The sequence below is a fragment of the Lactuca virosa genome, chromosome 5, assembly GCF_052849685.1.
Source record: "Lactuca virosa cultivar CGN04683 chromosome 5, Lactuca_virosa_CGN04683_v6, whole genome shotgun sequence".
Classification (NCBI taxonomy): domain Eukaryota; kingdom Viridiplantae; phylum Streptophyta; class Magnoliopsida; order Asterales; family Asteraceae; genus Lactuca; species Lactuca virosa.
The window spans coordinates 251,772,865-251,778,637 of record NC_136430.1 but is presented as its reverse complement, the minus strand read 5'-3'; positions in this window follow the sequence as shown (position 1 = coordinate 251,778,637).

Genomic DNA, 5,773 nt, shown 5'->3' with positions numbered 1-5,773 from the left:
TTAGAGATCTAAATTAAAGTTGTAATATACGTTAAACCAAGAGCGTACATAAAAAGAACGTCAAAATCTGACTTCGTATGAGGAAGTTATGATTTTTCTAAGAATTCGCGTACTAGTGCACAACGCAGAATTTGAATATTAGATCGATCGATTTTTAGCCGACACAGCCTAAATGAGAATTGAATATCTCATAAAAAGGATTTCAACGATAAAAAGACAACCGAAAACGGAGTCCGTATGTAAAAGTTATGAATTTTACACGGTCGTTAACAGTGTAATATTTTCATACTGTTAAATTTAAAATCAACCGAGAATTAGCCGATGGGGTCAAAAAAGAGAGTTGTATGTCTTGTAAATACCTACGCGTGGATATAAAGATCGTTGAAAACGGAGCTTGTATGCGAAAGTTACAGAATTTAGAAGTCGGAAGGGTGTTGATGCGAAAGGGGTGATGTGGCTTAATCTGGGTCATGGCTTTCTCCCCACGCCTTGACACCAAAGGGTGACATGTGGCACCTACTCGATGAGTTTTAGGCTCCAACTCGTCGAGTTTATCCAAAATCCATCCTATAAATAGAGGAGCAAACCTCCTCAATTCTTCACACCTTCATCCTTCTTTTTCTCTCAAACTTCTCTCTAAAGTCATCTCAAAGCCCTAGTAGCCTCTAGGTGCTAGAGGAAAGCCCCAGAGAACCCGAAGACTCCAAGAAGAAGAGCTTTAGGCTCATAAGTTTTTCCCGCGCAGAGCCCGGTTCTTCGCTCAACCTCCCGGTAAGTGAGTTATGCTTACCCTACTTCAAGTATAGCTTATGTTTAAGTTCAATATCGTTATTATGAACTTATAAAAAAATAAATATATGCCAAAATGGTCCTGCAATCTGGTGTTTAACTTCAATATCATTATTACTCACGGTACGGGGAATCCGGTTTAAAGGGCTGCATAAGGTTGTTGGGTTTCAGAAGTCTTATATGCCAAAATGGTCCTGCCCTCCGGTGTTTTATGTCTGGCCCCGATCTGTACATAGTGGTTAAGAAGTATTGTTTAACACTTATAATAATAATGCTCGTAATTAGTCGCAATAAATATTAAACTAAAATCTAGCGGTAATGATACTAGGTTTCGTCGAAGGAAACTAGAATTGTTAGAAGCGAAGCGCTGCCCGAGTTTGGAATCATCACTTTAACAAGTGAGTGCATAGTTACTTTCATCTTACCACATAGATATGAAGTATTTAATATAAATTGCATGCTATGTGTTCATATTATACATGTTCTTGATATTTATGTTGGATGAACAAATTATACATGTTTTATTCGATTTAAACTTTATACGTATTTTATACCTATAATTATGATGGGTAAAGATGGGTAGATTAGAGATGAGATGAGATGAAAGATGAAAGATAAGATGAATAATGAGAGATGAAAGATGATATAGCTTATGAGGGGTGAAAGATAATGAGAAGCATTGACCCAAGCGTTGGCCCAGTCATCTAGCAGAGTATAGATGACATCCACGGACTATTCTAGACAGTCCAGTGGAACACTAGCATGCTCGCAACCTGTAGGTGTCGTGAATGATGTGTTCACCAAGTGTACTCAAAAAACCTGACAGTTATGGAATTAGTTCCTCATAAACGAACATTGGCAGCTATGGACTTAGTGCCTTACAAATGAACGTTGGTAGCTATGGATTTAGTACCCTACAGATGAACATTTGGTAGCTATGGATTTAGTACCCTACATTGGAAGCTATGGACATAGTGCCTAATAGATAACATTGGCAGCTATGGACTTAGTGCCTGTTAAATAAACCTTGGCAGTGATGGACTTCGTGCCTATTCCTTAGGACAATCCTTAGGAATGAATGAGTGGATGATAGATGATTCTTAGGGTAGATCCTTAAGAACTAAAGAAGATAATGGGGATGGGTAATTGGGTTAATTGTTTGCTGATGAAACATAATAACTTTATTATTGTGGGTTGAAAACCCTATGTACTCACTAAGTTTCCCAACCTGACCCACTCAGTTTATTTGTATCACATGTGTCGATATGAAGCTACATTACACTAAGAGATTAAAGGAGATATAAATCACTAGTGTAAACGAATGTAAGGTCTGTTTATGCTTATGTTTCTATATTGACGATGAAATCCCAATGTTTTAAAGTGAATAAAATACATTTCCTCGGAAATGCTTTGATAATGTATTTATCATGTTTTTCTCGGAACAAATTCTACAATAATATTCTTTAAAAATGGATAGTCTGGTTTTCAAATAAGCATAAATAAAAAATTTTAAAATGACCGTGAATTTGGGGATGTCACATCCAATCACTTTTAGTATATAAATGAATTAAGGAAGGGAGTTTACCAAGGTATCTCACATCCAGCACTTGCCCACGAAGGTAGCGATCTCTGCTTTCATGTTCGGCCACCAATAGAGTTATTTGAGATCCAGATACATCTTATCTGAACCTGGGTGAACGAAGTATCTAGTCTTGTGAGCTTCGTTCATGACAACCTCCCTGTAGCCAACGTACTTCGGGGTCCAGATCTGGTTCATGAAATAGTAAACGCCGTCTCCCTTGACCTCTAAGTTCATTTCCATTCCTCTCAAGGCTTCATCTGACATGTTCTCTGGTTTTAAGGCTTCCAGCTGAGCCTCTCTGATTTGAGCAGATAAATAGGGAATGGATGGTCATTGTCAGTGCCTTCACTCTACGACCCGAATACTCTTTTCGGCTGAGGGCATCAGCTACCACATTGGCATTGTCGGGATGGTAGCGTACTTCGCACTCGTAATCACTGAGTAGCTCTACCCATCGCCGCTGTCTCATGTTCAACTCTTTCTGATCGAATATATGTTGTAGGATCTTATGGTCGGTGAAGACAGTGCACTTGGTTCCGTAGAGATAATGTCTCCAAATCTTTAATGCAAAGACCACTACTCCCAATTCTAGATCGTGAGTTGTATAATTGACTTCGTGTGTTTTCAGCTGTCCTGGGGCATAGGCAATAACCTTTCCTCGTTGCATGAGCACACAGCCTAGGCCCTGATTGGATGCATCACAGTAGACAACATAATCCTCCGTCCCTTCGGGCAGAGACAAGATAGGTGCGCTGCATAGGGCCTGCTTCAATGTTTGAAATGCATTGTCTTGCTTTTCTCCCAACTAAAGGTTACACCTTTCTGTGTCAGGGTGGTTAAAGGCTTAGCAATTTTGGAGAAATTCAAGATAAATCTACGATAGTAGCCAGCGAGACCCAAGAATTGATGGATTTCTGTGGGTGTCTTCGATGCTGACCAATTCTCAATCGCTTTGATCTTGGAAGGGTCCACGTGTATGCCTTCCTCGCTAACCATGTGACCAAGGAAGGTTACTTTTCTGATCCAGAATTCGTACTTAGAGAATTTGACATAGAGCTTCTCCGTCCTTAGTGTTTCTAGCACTAGTCTCAAGTCATGTCTATGATCTTCCTCGCTTCGGGAATAGACAAGTATATCATCAATGAACACTATCACAAACTTGTCTAGGAAATATCGGTGCACCCGATTCATCAGATCCATGATACCTCTGGTGCGTTGGTTAGACCAAAGGGCATTACTACAAACTTGTAGTGTCCATAACGAGTTCGGAATGCTTTCTTGGGAACATCATTCTCATGAACTCACAACTGATGGTACCCTGATCTTAGGTCTATTTTGGAGAAATAACTGGCTCCCTAAAGTTGATCGAAGAGATCATCGATTATGGGTAAGGGATAACGGTTCTTGATGGTCAGCTTCTTCAGTTCTCGATAATCAATGCACATCCGAAAGGATCCATCCTTCTTTTTCACGAATAAGATCGGGGCTCCCCAGGGTGAGGAACTTGGTCTGATCAATCCCTTGCTGAGCAGCTCATTGAGCTGGCTGGATAACTCTTGCATTTCTGTCGGCACTAGACGGTACGAGGATTTAGCTACAGGAGTATCTTCGGGGATTAAGTCGATACGGAACTCGACTTGGCGCACGGGAGGGATTCCTGGAAGATCTTCGGGAAAAACATCAGGAAAGTTGCAGACTTCAGGGATGCTCTCGAGGTCCTTAACTTCCTGCTTTTTGCTAACGACATGGGCTAGGAATGCATGGCACTCCTTTCGCAGATATTTCTGGGCTTGAATGCAGGAAATGATACGAAGGTTCGAGCTGAGTTTATCTCCGTAAACTATGAGAGCTTTACCCGAGGGCAGATTGAGACGGATGGCTTTTTCATAACAAAGGATATTAGCACGATTGGGGCTCAACCAATCCATGTCGATGACGACATCGAAACTTTTTATGGAAACTGACATGAGGTCGATTGGAAAAGAATGGTCGTTTAGGGTAAGGGTACAGCCTATGAATACGTCGTTAGTGCTCTCTTTCTTTCCGTTAGCCATCTTGACGGTAAATGTTTCAGTTAAAGTTTGGGATTTATGCTTGAGTAGATGTCTAAATGCATGACTAACAAAACTTCTCTCTGCACCAGAATTGAAAAGAATACATGCATAAAAGTTGTCGAGGAGGAATGTACCCGTAACAACGGTGGGTTCAGCAACTGCCTCCTCCTGACCCATCGCTAGTACTTTCCCTGTGTTGCCAGCTGTTGTTGCCTTGGGGCAATTTCTCATGAAGCGCCCGACCTCCCCACAGCCATAACAGGCTTGACCAATGCCCGCTCCAGGAGCCTGATTAGTTGGTTGGGTTGGTGCCTTGCAAAATCGAGTTGTATGCCCCTTCTTGCCACAACTGTTGCATTGCAAATCACGGCAGGTTCCGTGATGATGAAAGTTGCACTTTTCGCACCGAGGAAGGGTACCAGCATACCTACTGGCAGGTGCTAGAGCTGCAGGAACAACGGAAGGAGTAGTAGCAGCGTGGACTGCCACTGTCTGTTGTTTCTTGGAGGGATCCTGCGAGGACTGGCCCTTTCGCTTGTTCCAGAACTTCTTCTTCCCACCACTTTCCTTCGGTGGTTCGGGAGCGGCTGTTACTCCATCAAGATCAACCCCATGATCTATCAGGCTCTACGCCAGGCACTTGGCGCTGTCAAATGTAGAAGGCTTAGCAGCCAAGACATTCCCTTGAGTTGGGGGCGTCAATCCCCAAATGTATCTTTCTATCTTTTTGCTTTCCGGGGTGACCATTCCTGGACATAGAAGAGCTAGATCGCAGAATCTAGATGTGTAGGTGGCAATGTCGGAACCCTTCATCTTCAGGTTCCAGAGCTCGTGCTCTAACTTCTGCATCTCGCCCCTTGGGCAGTACTCAGCAAGCATGAGTTCCTTTAAGCTTTCCCAACCCATGGCATTCGCTATCGGCAGCGTTAGGGATTTAACTTGACCATTCCACCAGGTCAGTGCTCTGTCGGTGAAGGTGTAGGAGGAGGCGAATTTCACCTTGTTTGTCATGGAACAAGCGCAAATCTCGAAGATGGATTCGATCTTCTCGAACCATCGGGTTAAGGCAATGACTCCTCCATTTCCGTTGAAGGATTTGGGTTTTACATTCATGAAATCCTTATAGGAACACTCCTTTTGATGTCCCTGATCGCCAAGATTCTGGGGATGAGTACCACCTCCGGATCCACTAGCCCCACCGGGGTTCATTTGCGCCATTGTTGCAATCACGACGGCTGTAAGTGCTACCTGGAACATGGCAGGATCGAACTGAGGAGGTGGTGGCAGAGGAGGGTCATTGTTCTTCTTGTTGGGTCTCTTTCTGGGAGGCATCTTTTCTAAAAAAATC